This window comes from Cimex lectularius, unplaced genomic scaffold, assembly GCF_000648675.2.
Source record: "Cimex lectularius strain Harlan isolate CLEC.00 unplaced genomic scaffold, Clec_2.1 scaffold164, whole genome shotgun sequence".
NCBI lineage: Eukaryota > Metazoa > Arthropoda > Insecta > Hemiptera > Cimicidae > Cimex > Cimex lectularius.
In genome coordinates, this window is record NW_019392725.1 from 691608 (window position 1) to 709610 (window position 18003).

The window sequence follows — 18003 nt, forward strand, 5'->3', positions numbered from 1 at the left end:
AATAAATAAGACAATAAGAATATTCAAGTACATGCTTTACACAATCAACTAATAGACAAAGACTTAACATTTATTTTCACATAATTTATCACAGCAATTTGTTAAACCAGTTAAATTGGCAGGCAGTTACTTTTACATGGTCATTATTTTTCAACCAATATGTTCTTAAGTCTCTTTTCCCTGTATTTACGGTAGTTCAAATTTGGGAATTTACGGAATTTTATTTAGGGAAACTTTGAATTTTATTTCAAACAATTCACTAGTTTTCGTGGTCCGCTTGACAATTTATTATCTTTCAATTAATTAAGGTTTTTAGTTAAGATAAAAAGGCAGTGTCACGAGCGGGATCCCGGATCAAATAGATTACACGACATTTGAAAAATGGCAAAAAGGAGGGAAAATTCAAAAGGTGGGGTTGAGATGGAAGTTAGTGTCCGAGTGGATTGAGGTCACGATAGCTCAAGTGGTAGAGTAGCGGCGTATCAAGCAGAAGATCGTGGCTTCGAATCCGCTCGTGACACTTACTTTTTTATCTCAACTAAAAACCTTAATTAATTAAATTTCAAACAATTAAAGTTAGAAAAAAATACTTAAAATCCGCTATAAAGTTAATCTTGCAGGACAATTTTACAAACGGTTCTAATGAAAGTGAAATATTTCGCAATACAGACAGTATTAAATTTTTAAAGGGACAAGTAACACATACTATGTGAAATTAAAAAACTCTAATACTTTGACTAGGAATGAACTATGCAAGATGAACAAAAGAAAATTACATGAGTTTTGAAGAGATATAAGAAGAAAAAGTTTTAAGTTTCATCTGTCGAATGACAATGTTTCAGCAAATGGTTTACCAATTTTCCATAAATGGTAATTTAATAACCGAAGAGGAGTATCATGCTCACCCTCATTCCTACCTTCTAAGCGTGTTCTAGCATTTTCCAACACGACAGAATTTCCACGACAACGTTCCTACCATCTTTGTCCTAAGATTTTTTCCAAATTCGAAAAAAATGAAATTTTCTTCAGTGTTCCTTCACTGTATCACTGATAATTTATTTAGGGCGTTTCCACAACAGCAGCAAGGCAACTGGGCTAAAGCTGTACTTTCTCAAAGCTTCATGCCCTAATGTTTGCATGTTTTGAAATCTGAATGTTTCGGAAACAGTGTTACCTATTTTTTTAGGTGGTTGGTAATTGAATAGCAATGGCCGGTGGAGAGGTTCATGATCAATTTCTGCCAGGTAAGCGTGTTGAATTTTTATATACCAACCTCTTACGATCTTTGCACAAAGATTTATATCTAAATTCCTTCCACTCAATACGATAATTTCTTTGGGTGTTTTCAAAGTGGCAGTATGGCGTCTGGGCTAAAGGTACACTCTTACACGGGTTTATGACCCGATGTTTGGACCTTTTCACTAAGTCATTTTTGGTTTAGATTTTTCGTATAAGCCCCATCTAAAACGACCAAATTTCTACGACCGTTGTCTAAAGACTTATGGAAACCGAAGAAAGTGGATTTTTCTTAGGAGATTGGAGTACCTTCCTCATAATCACTTCGGTAATTTGTCAGGGAGTTTTCAAAGTGGCAGTTCCGCAACTGGGCTAGTGGTTGATTCTCACACGGGTTTATGACAAGATTTTGGACCTTTGGCTAAGTGTGCATTTTGGTCAATAGGTGTTGATATTTTACTAAAATGGTAGTTAAACAGGCAATGGCTCGTGAAAATTATCACGGTCGCCTTCAATAGCCTAGGCGACTAAGCCTCATCCAAAACGGCCAAATTCCTACGACCGTTGTCTACAGATTTATGCAGACCGATGAAAGTGGATTTTTCTTAGGGGATTGCGGTCCCTTCCACATAATCACTTCGGCAATTTGTTATGGAGTTTTCAAAGTGGCAGTACAGCATCTGGGCTAAAGGTTCACTATCGCACTTCTTCATGTTCTCATTGGTTGCTTCTTTTTTACAAAAGGCACCCCATTTACTGCCTGCTAAGCGGCTATAGAACTTGTCTTCATTTGGTACAATAGGAATATACCAGTAGTAGGATTTTTCTTTTTTCCACACATTTAGAAGTCGTCGAACGAGTATTTCATGTCACCCATTTTAAGCCCAGGTTATATTCACGCTCTGGTACTATCATCGGAGATAATTTTGAAAATTGAAACAAGATATTTCCCGTCTGTTTGTAGTACTTAAAAGATATGTTTTTTGTTATATTGTTGTAAATTTTCTGTGTTCATTTATTTTAATGACTATAAAAATTTGTCCAGCCCAATGATAACTGTTATGTCCGTTGGATATGAGTGCGTACTTTGAAAATATATTCACTCTTATTTTTCATGATTAGTTATATCGATAGTAATGTGAAATCATCCGTTTTATTTCCCAGATGCCGTTGACAGTACGTTTACCAAGAAACCGATCAAATATTTCCGTCCGTTCCACGGGTCCATCATTTATTTGGCTTTCCCCATGATCCCTGCACAATTCTCTTGGACGAAACCAATTTTCATTTTACGTTGCAATTATTCTTAGAAATGAAACGGAAGCGATCTCACACTGCCTCTGTTGTAGCAGACTATTGAGAAGGCTACTTAAAGAAATTTCTGTTAAAGGGTGAATCTTATTTATAGTTTCTGAGGTCTTGGTTGAGATAAAAAAGTCAATATCGCGAGCGGGATTCGAACCCACGGCCTTCGGCTAAATACGCCGCTACTCTACCACTTGAGCTATCGTGACTTGACTGAAAAAGAGGGAAAATTCGAACGGTTGTAGGTTGAGATGGAGAGTTGGTGTCCGAGAGGATCGAAGTCGCGATAGCTCAAGTTGTAGAGTAGCGGCGTATTTAGCTGAAGGTCGTGGGTTCGGATACCGCTCGTGACACTGAATTTTTTATCTCAACCAAGACCTTAGAAAGATTAATTAATTTATTGAAGGAAGTAACTTGATCAATTGACTACGAAAACGTAAATGGCTTATTTATAGTTCGAGTCAGCTCAATACGCCATTGCTTGAACCACTTGAGCTATCGTGGCTACGACCACTCGGACACCAACTCCCATCCCCATCTCCCTAAATACCCTTCAATGTCTAGAGATAAAGAGGGATTAGTTCTCTTATACCAAGGATTTGGGTACGAAATGGTGTTGATTGAAATGAAAAAGTCAGTGTCACGAGCGGGATTCGAACCCACGACCTTCGGCTCAATACGCCGTTGCTTTAACCATTAAGCTATCGTGGTTTTGACACTCGAACACAACTCCCCTCCCAACACCCTAAATACCCTTCAATGTCCAAGGACAAGAAGGGAAACGTTCTCTTATTCGGGTACCAAGGAGTTGGGTATGAAAAGATGACAAATTAAGAAAAAAAATTAAAGAGCATGAAAGACACATTAAACCAGAATATTCAAAAAGCCCCTGAATTAATGTATGGAGAAAAGAAATATCTTTCTACGGATATTTTACTATTAACCTAAACATGAAAACAACAGTTGTACAACACGCTAAGCAGGCAGGATTAGCAGATCATTATGGACCTCTTCAACGGCGATTGCCTGTTTCATCACCACCCCACGAAATCTGATAAAGTTAAGAACGTAACAGACAGATTTAGGTACTGTACCTTCGCCTAAAGACTGATTTAAACAGAAGAAAATACATTTATTTTCTTCCGGGAAGGGAGGTTCCTTCCATGGTATCAATTCATTGTCCAAACTTGTGTTTTACCTCCCATTCACCAAGACAAATCTTTCATGATGTTCCTACAATATTTGCCTAAGGATTTTTGACCAAATCTAAGAATGTGCACAATTATTCTAAGATATGAATTCTTTCTACGGTAATTCCATTGTATCAATTTTTTGAGTTCAAAACCTTGAAAAAGAAAGGTGAACATTCTTTGGTTCGGACATAAACTGTTGAGCAAAGTGGGAACTTTGCCATGGCAGAGCTGTTATGTTGGATAAGGGCACAACACGATTAGGAGGCAGGGATTGAGGGTAAACCATGATTCTCTTCACGGTCATTTCCTAATAAATAAACACCTAAGGTAAATAGATAAATCTATTGCCAAAACATCCAGGTTTTTACAAAAAGGTGCAAACATCGGGACACGGAGATGTGCGAGAGTGAAGGTTTAGCACAGTTGCGGTACTGCCACTTTCGAAACGTCAAAATAGATTATGGAAGTGATGCCGTGGAAGAAAATCACATCCATGAAGAAAAGTGCACTTTCTCCTGTTTGGACATAAATCTTTAGACAAGCATCGTAGGAACTGCGACATACAATGTGGAAAAAGTCGGAGTCTTAATTCAATTAATTAAGGTTTTTAAGTTGAGATAAAAGTCAGTGCCACGAGCGGGATTCGAACCCACGACCTTCGGCTTGATACGCCGCTACTCTACCACTTGAGCTATCGTGACTTCGATCCCCTCGGGCACTAACTTCCCATCTCAATCCCACCTTTTGAATTTTCCCTCCTTTTTGCCATTTTTCAAATGTCGTGTAATCGGATTGGATTCTCGGCGACAAATGAGATGGCCACGGAGAGCTTTAGTGAGGTGTACTTCATTTTTAATCAATTAAATTCACTATTTTTCGTGGTCCGCTTGATCAATTAATAACTTGAATTTTCCCTCCTTTTTGCCATTTTTCTTCCTTAATTAATTGAATGTTATTAATTGGTCAAGCGGACCACGAAAAATAGTGAAGTCAGTATTAATTTTGACCTTTTGAAAATGGCTTCAGAAATGACTTAAAATTATCCTAAAAATTCTACAGCACATGGAAGCAGTGCTGAAGATATATGCCGGTGCCTCATAAGCAAACCACAAGACAACACTAAATTTCCAAAAGAAATTGTGTGTGTGTGAGAGTTACTTATCATCTGGCCTGCCTATGCTCACCGATATTTGTTAGCCATAGGCGTTTCAACAATTCGCCATCTTCAGTGGTTGGTGAATTTTTGTTAAGGACTTAGACTGCCTATTTATGTTAAATTGTCAATTTTTTAATTTTTCGTAGATTGGAAGAATCCCCATTTTGAAATAATCTATGTAGTACTACTTTATCGTTTCAACATTCCTTTTCAACGTATCCCAGTGATGTTATGAACGGGAATTTCAATGGAGAGTCGCAGAAAGCTGGTTGACGTTCATGTTTGACGGCCACTTGCTATGTGGATGAAATTTTGGAACATCATGCGTTGCCTATCCTCGATGAAATCAGCGAAAATCCTATTCTATTGCAAGATAATGCCCGTCCACATATCGCTGGCATAGTACAAACGTACCTTGAACAGCGTAACATCAAGTCCTTAGACAGCCCGTTCTCCAGAATTGAACCCCATCGAACATTTATGGGATAACCTTAAAATACGAATAATGGCACGTCCATCACTTCCTGATGCACTCCATGATCTTGAAAAGAATCTTCGTGAAGAATGAGCTATCCTCCAGCAAAGAAACATTTCCAGATTGGTAGAAAGTATGGCGAAGCGCTTCGAGATGTAATTAAGGCAAGAGGAGGAAATACGCAAAATACGAAATTGAAACAAATTAAAACAAATTTTATGTGTCAGTCTTTCTTCCCACCTTAGAAATTGACACTTTTTACTTGTTTAGACAAAGACTCAATTAATAAACGCTAAAAAACGTAAAACTTTGATTAATATATAAAAATATGTACAAATCAAGTTACAAGCGGGTGGATTTTTTTGCCTGTCGGTGTATATATTCAAATTATTGTTGACATAAGATAAAATAAGAAATATTTACATAGTGACCTCGATGATTCATTCTCACAATAACACTGCATACCTCTGGTTTATGAAGATGTCTTTCCATGGTTACAGAGAATACAACTGGATTAAAAGAGAGAAAAGACGAGAAAAGGTGTTTGTTGGAGTAATTCTTTCAATTAGTTATTCTTTTTTTGAAAAGTCTTGGTTGACATGAAAAAGTTAGTTACACGAGCGGGATTCGAACCCACGACCTTCGGCTCGATACGCCGCAACTTGAACTATCGCGGCTTTGATCCAGTCAGACACAGATTCCACATGTCACCCAACATCCTTTCGAATTTTCCCTCCTTTTTGCCATTGTTTCAAATGTCTGTAAACACTTCGTTTTACTTACTAAATCCATTATGTTTAGTGGTCTGCTTGACCAAATTACTTCTTTCAATTAATTATTCTATTTATGAAAGGTCTTGGTTAAAATGAAAAAAAGTTAGTGTCACGAGCGAGGTTCGAACCCACGACCTTCAATACGCCGCTACTCTAACCACTTGTGCTATCGTGACTTCGATCAACTCGGACTTTTTACTTTCAACCAAGACCTTACATAAAAAGAATAATTAATTGAAAGATGTAATTTGCTCATTCAGACCGCTAAACATAATGAAAATGTATAATCTTCATGTTTACTATTTTTAAATAAAGCCGTTTTTAAAAACGAGGGTTAACATTTGTTTGTTTTTGGTTTGTGTTTTCTATTTTGTTTTATCCAACTAACAATAATATATAGATTAATTTAATTAAAATTAATAGAATAATAATAAATTACAAATATTCCTATTCATTTTTGAGCAGTTTGGAAAAATAATGGATTTAATTTTAAACTAAATAAATTGAATGGTATTTTAAATTTGTCCATCAGTGTAGTTCAGTTTTAAATTTTTAATACTAGCAGGATTATTTTCAGAATTTGTTTAAAAAATTGTCCAATTTCGAATGTAATCTGTGTCATATGAAAGCAATGATGATGCTTTGTTCTGGTAGAGTCTACCTCGATGGCTTGAACTTCGGAGCTTTTGACCCCCCCGGAGTTCTTCACACGGGAGTGTTATTAACCGCGCGGGGGTGGAGACGGGGGCGATCCACTCATCCCCACTATAACTCATCTGAGACTTCCTGTGGCAGGGAAGGGCAATATCTACCCCTCCAACGGTCGGATCCACTTCGGTAGTGGGAGGTCAGCTGGTGGGGATCCCAACCCCCCGAATTCCCATTTCCAGCACCCGTGAAAAAATTTTGATATTATATTTTCGGCAGCGCTTAGAGACGTGAGTCTTGCCCGGACGTAACTCGCTCTTTCTCATTCGAAATCGTTCCCTCTCCTAGACTGAGAGGGCGCCCCACCTCCGCCTCCACTTCCGACTCTGCCGCCTCCACAGCTCTACCGACTCCTTCCCGCACTAATGTTTGTCAACAGTTAACATGTGACCACTTCATTCACCCCAACCCTTGCCACCAATTTTAAGTTTCTTTTTTTCTTTTTTTTTTTTACTTTTGCAGTTTTCTTTTCTTTTTTGTTCGGTTCTGTTATTGAAAAAAATAACTGTGATCTTGATTCGAGTTTATTAAAAAAGGTGTTGTGGTTTAACTAACATATCTTGTGCATTGTGATTATAAAACTATAATAAAAATCGAACTTTTGGAATATTTATCGGCGACGATTTACTTTTGACACGTAAGTATTTTTTTCGCACTTATTTAACACTATAAAAAAATTAATGCAACATCCTCTAAATTTAAAAAAATCTAATTTTTTGTATGACTCGTTTAAAAAATGACACAAAGATCATATAAAACAAGTTTTTCATAATTGATGATGACTATCGCGTGCCTAACGATTTTACATCATGACGTTAACCACCTCTCTTATTTAATAATTCGACAAAATAATAAAATAATAGCGTTGGAATAAAATTAGGTCGGAAACGTGTGAATTGAATTTGAAAAAAAATTTTCTGAGGCCACGTGGAGTCACGTTTGTCCGTAGGCATGCACGTTTGAGAAAACATGATTTATTTTTATTGCTCTATTCGAGGGGTTAAATGTGCTATTTGATTCCAATTCAAATGAGGGCATCAATTACAAAAAAAAAAAAAAAATTAAATAAAAAAATAAAAAATTTTAATATTATTTAAGATCAGGATTCGCGCCATTTTCCTAATTTTCGTTTGGATTCGCCACGAACTGTTAAATATCAAAAGAGAAGAGGGAAAGAAAAATTCCGGTTTGGGGTGGTAAAATTTTTAAAATTGACCAATATTCCAGAAAGTTTAAAACCCCCTAGTAATTTTTATGCCAAGATAAATTTAATTTCATTCAATAAATGATCATATTTGGCAAATTGTTTTATCAACGTGTTAAAAATATATTAAAAAGTACAATTTTCAACTTTAGTCAATTCTGGAATAATTCTGTACAAATTATGTAAAATGGGAGAGGGCGAAAAAGCAAAATTTTACCACTTAATTGTTTTTATTATTTTATCAACTTAACATTTAAAGCCTTGTTTAACAAATAAATTTTAAAATTTACATTCATGCTGAAAGTTTTTTGTTGTTTTCTTACTCATTTCAAAGGTACAAAGTCACCTTAAACAGCCGTCATTGCAATTTTTATTCTTTTAAAAAAATATCAATTTAAATGTAATGAATTTGAATTTTCGTGCCGACCAAGTGATCCATTAAGTCAATATATATTTGAAAACGAATAAAAAGTTGATTTTTTTATGGCGTAATAAATAAATAAAAACGGTTTCAGTGCTCTAAGATGAAGTCCGAAAAATCCAAGAAAAAAATCATTTTGATATTATCTCCATTAGGAATGATTTTCCCCATTTTCCTGATTATAATTTGGATTCGCCGCGACAATAATCTCAAGAGACATAACAGAAATAAATTCCAGTTGAGAGTGGTAAAATTTTTAAAATTGATCAATATTCCAGAAAGTTTAAAACGCCCTAGTAATTTTTATATGCCAACATATATATAATTTCATTCAATAAATGATATTTGACAATTTTGTTTAATCAACGTATTAAAAATATATTAAAAAGTACAATTTTCAACTTTAGTCAATTCTGGAATAATTACGTACAAATTAGGTAAGATGGGAGAGGGCGACAAGGGAAAATTTTACTATTTTATTTTTATTTTTTTGGATATTTAATCAATTTACATTTAAAACTTTGTTTAACTAATAAATTTTAAATTTTCCATTCATGAGGAAAGTTTTTAGTATTTTGTTGTTCACTTCAAAAGTACAAAGTTACTTAAATAGCCATCATTACAATTTTTATTCTTTTAAATAAATAATAATTTAAATGTGATGAATTTGAATTTTCGTGGCAAACAAGTGATTCATTAAGTAAATTTATATATTTAAAAAGTTTTTTTTAAGGCGTAATAAATAAATATAAACGTTTTCAATGTTCTAAGACGAAGTCCGAAAAATCCGAGAAAAAAATCATTTTGATATTACGTCGATAAGGATTGATTCACCCCATTTTCCTGATTATCGTTTGGATTCACCATGAAAATAATATCAAGAGAGAAGGAAGAAAAAAAAAATGCAGTTGGGGTGGTAAAATATTTGAAATTGATCGATATTCAAGAAATTTTAAAACTTTTAAACTTTCTCCCCCTTGTAACTTTTATATGCTAAGCTTTATATACTTTAATCAGCATATTAAAAATATATTAAAAAGTACAATTTTTAATTTTAGTTACTTCTTAAATAATTACGTTCAAATTAGGTAAGATGGGAGAGTTCGAAAAGGCAAAATGTTACCACTTAAGTTTTTTTATATATTTTTATCAACAATATTTAAAGCCTTGTTTAACCAATAACTTTTAAATTTTTCATTTATGCGGAAATCATTACAATTTTTATTCTTTAAATAAATAATAATTGAAATATGATGAAATTGTATTTTCGTGGCGACCAAGTTTTTTTTTTTTTAAGACGTAATTGATAAATAAAAATAACGTTTTCAATGTTCTCAAATGAAGTCTGCAATGGTCAAGTTACTTAAATGAAAGAAATATTTTTTAGAACTAAATTTTAACAGGTTGCCTACTTAAAAAAAAAAAAACCTAGCTAAATAAATAAAGCAGAGCAAATAACAATTTCTTTTTTCTAAGACGTAATAAATAAATAAAAACAATGTTTTCAATGTTCCCAGGTGAACTACAGGTTAATGGTCGTTACTTTAATTAAAATGAAAGGTTTTTATAAATAAATTTTAACAGGTTGACAGGCAATGAGCTTGCTAAATAAATAAAGCAAAATAAATAAAAAGTTCATTTTCAAGGCGTAACAAATAAATAAAATAATGGCATAATTTGACAGTAGACTTTCATGAACTAGTGACTATTTTTATATTTTGTAAATAAACCGAAATAAATAACAATAATAAATTTTAATTAGTTATTAATAATTGATTTTTATACGATATGATTTGCAATCAACTATGTTTGACGTCCGATGAGAATTTTGACCATTGTCAGTTATGTTTTGCTGTTTAATTCCATTGTGTTACAAGAACGTAAAATCCATCTATGGATGTTTTATTTTATTTTTTCGGTTGTTACAAATTGTATTAATGAAGGAGAGAGCGCACTATGACAAAACGTAAAGTCTTCCGTTCATAAATGGTCATGAGCATGACCTTCACATGGGAACTTCATCCGGGTCGTTTTCTATCTAAGCATGTTTACGAGAACGTTATTTGAACCGACTGGCAACGAAATAGCTTTTTATTTGTTTGTTTATCCTTAGGATGTATATGTGTTTTCATAAACTTCCATTTAAAATACATTTAAATTATCTTACAAATTTAGACCAACGGATCTGGCTTAAATATCTCATTTATGAAAAATCTTATGGAATTTTTTTATTTTTTAACAAGGGATCTTTCAATCGGTTTTAACTGTTCTCAGGTGAAGTCAAGTTACATTAAGCGACATTGACAGAAAATTATGAGAAAATTTTAACGCTTGGCAACCAGTTTGTGCTTTGTTTCCTTGTTTACACCAGCTTTCATCGAGCATATTTAAATTTTCTTAAAATCCTATGTCAATTTTCACACATTAAGTATCTCCTGGGTCGTTTTGTTTTATTAACAAAATTTACTTAAAAATAATAATTCAAGTCACAACGGTAAAACAATTGAGCGATAAAGTTTTATAAGAATAGAATTTTAATAAAATTCGCGACAAACTACAACTATTTTTAATACATAAAATGTACGAGCTTATGCTTAATTTTTTTCGTCTGTGCTTTCATCATCTCATGAAATCACATTTAAATTTCGCCCATTTTTTGAACATAAAAATGCTTTAAAAATGTATGCTGTAATGATCAATCAGTTTTAAATAACAATAATAAAAAAATATGGGAGAACATATTTTATAAGCACATTACTTTAAATTCAAACAACAAATATTTTTTGACAAATAAATTTAAGAGCTTGGTTTTTATTTATTAGTTTAGTCTGTGCTTTCATCGAGCTTAATTTATAGTATATTTTAAGTTCCTTATAGACATATCTACACACTAAAGTATCTACATGGTCCGTTTTTCAATTGTTTAAAAAAAACACTTAAAAAATGTTGTTTATAATGGTCAAGTAGCTTTGAGTCATAATGGTGAAAAAATACATGAGCGATAACATTTGATAAGAACAGAATTTTAATACATTGCCCGACAAACTAAAATTATTTTTTTGGTAAAAAAATTTACGAGCTTATGCTTTATGTACTTGTTTAGATTATGGTTTCATCAAGCACAACCGAAAGCATATTTAAACGACCTTACAGACATTACGATTTTAACACACTGAAGTATGTAGATGATCCATTTGCTCTTAAAACAAAATATGCTTTATATTTTTAAAAAACCTTTATGAATAATATTATTCTTATTTTATGATGTCTATAATAATGTAGTTGCTTTAAGTTACCATGGTAAAAAAAAATATTAGCTACAAAGTTTCGTAATTACAGAATTTTAACTAATTGCCTGGCAACGAGCTTATGCTTTATTTTTTTTATTCCCTGCTTTCGTGAGATTCAATTGGAAGCATATTTAACATAGTTTACAGATTATTAGACGAATGGGGTGAATAACTGAAGTATCTCGTCGGTCCATTTGTTTTAATAAAAAAATATGCTTGAAAAATACAAAGTACAAGACTATAATGGTCAAGTACTTGAAGTCAAAATGGTAAAAAAATTGCTAGAAAATATGATAACACAATTTTAATTGATTGCCTGGCAACGAGCTTATGCTTTATTTTTTTTATTCCCTGCTTTCGTGAGGTTCAATTGGAAGCATATTTAACATAGTTTACAGATTATTAGACGAGTGGGGTGACTAACTGAAGTATCTCGTCGGTCAATTTGTTCTAATAAAAAATATGCTTAAAAAATACAAAGTACAAGACTGTAATGGTCAAGTACTTGAAGTCAAAATGGTTAAAAAAATTGCTAGAAAATATGATAACAGAATTTTAATTGATTGCCTGGCAACAAGCTTATGCTTTATTTTTTGTTTATTCCCTGCTTTCGTGAGGTTCAATTGGAAGCATATTTAACACACTTTACAGATTATTAGAAGACGATTGGGGTGACAAACTGAAGTATCTCGTCGATCCATTTGTCTAATAAAAAAATATGCTTGAAAAATACAAAGTACAACAAGACTATAATGATCACGTACTTGAAGTCAAAATGGCCAAAAGATTGCTAGAAAGTATGATATTTATTTTATAAATATTTATTTTATTTATATATTTATTGTAATTTCAATTAATTATTCTTTTTATCTGAGGTCTTTGACGAGGTGAAAAAGTTAGCGCATTAACTTTCAATCAAGACCTTAGATAAAAAGACTAATTAATTGAAACAATTAATATGGTCAATTACGACCTCTAAGAAGTATACTTAAATTGTTTAAAAACAGCTGTTAATAGTATAAAATTATATATGTATGAAAATTGTATAAACCAAGAAGGAAATCAACAAGGGACCCCTTTAAATTGGAATTAATAAATTTAATTTAATTTAATATTAAACAAAGTTTGGCCCCAATTCTCAGACATTCAGAAATAGGTAGAATGTTAAGCGAAATCTCCCGTTTTAGGCTCCTTTTTTTCAAAATCTAGTTCGGTGGTTTTGACGGTATAGGGTTACCCTAAGTTATGGCCGGCAAGGTAGAGGGCAAAAAATAATGTACGAAGTTCGTCCATGTCATTTAACATTAAAGGGCTTTCACTCTTCCCAGATGAAGTCAAGTTAAATTAAGCAACAATGACCAAAAATAATAAACGATGGTTTTATAAAAAATTTGTTGTTTACGCTATGCCTTTATTAAGCTCTCTGTAACGCGAATTTATCTTAACATAGACATGATCTAACACACTGATGTACTTGTTGGTCGATTTCTTAACTTACCAAAATATGCCCTGGGACAAATATTACATTTTACTATTGCTTTTTTTAAACCACGTTTAATCCGGTCATATTCCATCTAAAAATTTTCAGTTTAATTCTAAACTTATCTTATCAAAATATGCCTTGTGTCAAATATTGAGCATTTTATTGATTTTTTTAAACCAAGTTTAATCCGGTCATTTTCCGTCTAAAATTTCTCAATTTAATTCTTTGTCCTTAATGGTCAAGTAGTTTGAAGTTCCGATCATATTCCATCTAAAAATTTTCAATTTAATTGTGTCTCTAATGGTCAAGAAGTTTTAAGGAACTAAGAGGAAAACTTATGATCAGGAAAGTTTATATGATACAACATATTTTCACTTAATTGCCCAGTATCTAACGTTTTTTTTTATCCTAAGTCCATTCCTTATTCTTTAATCAAGCTCACTTAAAAGCGTATTTTTTAAAATCACGTTTTACTATTGATTTTTTAAACCACGTTTAATCCGGTTATATTCCATCTAAAAATTTTCAATTTAATTCTAAACTTATCTTATCAAAATATGCCTTGGGACAAATATGGAGCATTTTAGTATCGATTTTTTTAAACCAAGTTTAATCCGGTCATTTTCCGTCTAAAATTTCTCAATTTAATTCTTTGTGCTTAATGGTCAAGTAGCTTTAAGGAAAAAAGAGGAAAACTTATGAGCAGGAAATTTGATATGATACAACATAATTTCTCTTAATTGCCCAGTATCTAACGGTTTTTTTTAATCCTAAGTCCATTTCTTATTCTTTCATCAAGCTTACATGAAAGCGTATTTATTTATTTTTTTAAGCCGTTTTACTATTGATTTTTTTAAACCAAGTTTAAACCGGTTATTTTCTGTCTAAAATTTCTCAATTTAATTATATGTCTCTAATGGTCAAGAATTTTTAAGGAACTAAGAGGAAAACTTATGAGCAGGAAAGTTTATATGATACAACATAATTTTACTTAATTGCCCAGTATTTAACGCTTTTTTAATTCTAAGTCCATTCTTTGTTCTTTCATCAAGCTCACTTAAAAGCGTGCTTAACTTAGCATCGTCTCGATCTAACACTGATCCATATATCTTGCAAAAATATGCCTTGAGAGAATTATTGAGCATTTTAGCATTCATTTTTTTTAAATCAAGTTTAAATCGGTTATTATCTCTCTAAAATTTCTCAATTCAATTCTATGTCTCTAATGTTCAAGTAGTTTAAAGGAAAAAAGAGGAAACCTATTAGCAGGAAAGTTTTAATGATATAACATAATTTTAATTAATTGCCCGTTATGAAACAAGTTTTTTTATCCTAAGTCAATTCTTTATTATTTCTTCAAGCTCACTTAGAAGCTTATTTAACTTAGCATAGTCTCGATCTAACACACCGATCCATATCTTATCCAAAATATGCCTTGGAACAAATATTGAGCATTTTAGTATTGATTTTTTTTAAACCACGTTTAATCCGGTCATATTCCATCTAAAAATTTTCAATTTAATTGTATGTCTCTGATATACAAGAAGATTGAAGGAACTAAGACGAAAGGTTATTGGCAGGAGAGTTGTTATCATAAAACATAATTTTACTTATTGTAGTTGCCCGGTATCAAACAAGTTTTCTTATCCTAAGTCCATTCTTTATTTTTTCATCAAGGTAACTTAAAAGAAAATTTAACTTAACGTAGACTTGATCTAACGCACTGATTTACCTTGTTGGACCATAATTAACAGAATTTACTTTGGGAAAAATTAAGTATAATATTAATGATTTTAAAATTAAGTTTAATCCGGTCATTATCTGNACTTGATCTAACGCACTGATTTACCTTGTTGGACCATAATTAACAGAATTTACTTTGGGAAAAATTAAGTATAATATTAATGATTTTAAAATTAAGTTTAATCCGGTCATTATCTGTCTAAAAATTTTCAATTTTATTCTATGCCTGTGATGCTTCAGTAGCTTTAAGAAACAACGATGGAAAAATGTATTAGTTTGAAAGTTTTATGAGAGAACAGAATTTTTACTAATTGACTACTGAGTCCATTAAAGTACACTAAGTTCATTTCTTATGTTTTCATTAAGCTCTCTTTAAATGGAAATAATTTTACCTGACAAACCTGAATCGCTTGAAATATCAAGAAAACTCATTTTTTTATATCTGGAAAATGAAGCTTTTTAGAAAACCGTTGATAATTTGACCGAATTTGTATTTTTCTGGCAATTTATTATCGAGGAGATTCAAAATGTCCGCGAAAAAATAAATAAATTCAAATTATTGTCCTTTGTGAAAGAAGATATTTATTTTTTAAATTATGTACTGATTAACAAATTAGAAAAAATCATTAAACTTCAATATAGCATAGTATATCAGTTATATAACATTAGCATTTAGAGGTCAAGAAGAATTTTTTTATGGATATTACTGATTTATTATTCAATATTGGAAAGAAAATCAAAAACATTTATCGTTTATTGCTGATAGTGTAAACATTTTGGGAGACGATGTCATGCCTTTTAGTCCTCGAGATGTTCATAAACAAACATATTTTGATTGAATATTTCTCTTGTTTGAATTTTTCGGAATAGCTTTTCTGGCAAAACAGTTACGAATAACTGTACTAATCGTCATGGAAGACGGCTGGGGTATTTATATCCGGGGGGGGGGGATCGTTGACACATAAGAAAATCCAAGTCAATGGGGCCGCCGTGCGATGTGAGACATGGGGCGGTCTACATACCCAGAGACCTTGTGATTCCAGTCAATCCCCTGACCTTGCTTAATCCCTTAACCCCCTCGGCTACGAGGGTATGCGGCGGATTATCACTTTATTTTGGTTTTAGGGCCTGCGACTACATTGGTCATCGCCAGCTCTTTATTTATTAGCTTTGCTGTACTTTATTTACCTTCTCTCGTTTTGAACCTAATAATTTCTTTTACTGTTTCTCCAGACAATTTGTTTTTATGATATAACGGTAACCAACACTTTCTTTAGTTTATCTTATCGATAGTTTTTCTATACCTCAGGGCATCGTTAATTGTGGATAAAATAACGTAAATAACAAACACACAAAAACAATGTTCTGATTATCTTCACTAGTTTTCGTGGTCCGCTTGACCAATTAATATCTTTCAATTAACTAAGGTTTGTAGTTGAGATAAAAAAGTCAGTGTCACGAGCGGGATTCGAACATATGAACTTCGGCTACATACGCCGCTGCTCTACCACTTGAGCTATCGTGACTTCGATCACTCGGACACTAACTTCCCATCTCAACCTTACCTTTTGAAAAATGGCAAAAAGAAGGGAAAATACGAAAGGTTGGGTTGAGATGGGAAGTTAGAGTCCGAGTGGATCGAGGTCACGATAGCTCAAGTGGTAGAGCAGTAGCGTATCCAGCCGTCGTGAGTTCGAATTCTGCTCGTGACAATGACTTTTTTTATCTCAACTAAAAACCTTAATTAATTGAATTCTGATTATCATTATTCTAACTACCCTAGAGTGTTATTCTTCTGGGTAATGGGGGATAAACCCTGCTAATAAATTTCATGCTCACGCCACAAATCACACTACCCTAGAGTTGTCGATATTCCTCGAGCTAATCGGGGATAATCTCCTCTATTCACGTTAATAAATTATTTTTGAATATTTCTTATAGTAGCCTAGAGTACTCAATATTCTTCGGGGTAATCCGGGCTAAGGCCGTCCAATAACGCTAATAAATACATTAATACATTCATTTACACTACACTAAAGGACTCGAAATACCGAGGGGTATTTTGGGTGTAAGTCCATCCATTTATGATAATAAATAATGATTATTTGAAAATCGTGAGATGCGGTCTGGTGTGACGTAGGTTTTAGAAAAACATTTTCTTTATTGTGCCAACGTTTCGATCTTCATTGAAATCATCTTCAGGGCATGGGATTTATAAACATTGTTTAAATTTGACAAATACATGTAGAATGTTGGAAAAAATACAATGCTAGACAATTTTAGATAAAAAAATGAATTTATACAATGCTAGAAAATTGTAGATTACACATACTGATACATTTTAGATACATTTTAGGTTACTCAGTACAAATACTTTGATTGAATCTAAAATTTTCCAACATTGTATAAATTCATTTTTTATTCTAAAATTTTCCTAGCCTTTTATAAATTCATTCTTTTAAATCTAAAATTTTCTAGCATTGTATAAATTCATTTTTTTAATCTAAAATTTTTCTAGCATTGTATAAATTCATTTTTTTAATCTNAACTTCCCATCTCAACCCCACCTTTTGAATTTTCCCTCCTTTTTGCCATTTTTCAAATGTCGTGTAATCGGATTGGATTCTCGGCGACAAATGAAATGGTCACGGAGAGTTTTAGTGAAGGTTTACTTCATTTTAAACTTATAAATTCACTAGTTTCGTAGTCCACTTGACCAAGTAATATCTTACAATTAATTCAGGTTTTTAGTTGAGATAAAAAAGTAGTGTCTGAGTATTAGTATTAAGTATTATTATTATAAATCAATTGTCAAAATAAATAATTGTGGCATGGGCGATCGAAGTCAAGGTAGCTCAAGTGGTAGAGCAGCGGCGTATTGAGCCGAAAGTCGTGGATTCGAATCCCGCCTGTGACACAAATTTTTCATTTCGGAAAAAAATTGTGTCTAATAAATTGAAAAATGTGAACAATGTTTATAAATCCCAGGACCTGATGATGATTTCAGTAAAGATCG

General features: G+C 32.5%; 1 protein-coding gene across 2 annotated transcripts in view; it reads left to right on the forward strand.

Moving 5' to 3' along the window:
• Positions 1-18003, forward strand: part of LOC106670755 — a 111725-nt gene that overhangs the window by 18825 nt on the left and 74897 nt on the right. Inside the window, exon 1 of one of the 2 annotated variants that reach the window (XM_014401340.2) lies at positions 6977-7483. The exons of the other annotated variant lie outside the window; for it this stretch is intronic. The gene's annotated coding sequence lies outside the window, so the exon portion shown is untranslated. Of the gene's footprint in view, positions 1-6976; positions 7484-18003 lie in introns of those variants that run through there. 2 annotated transcript variants of the gene reach the window in all.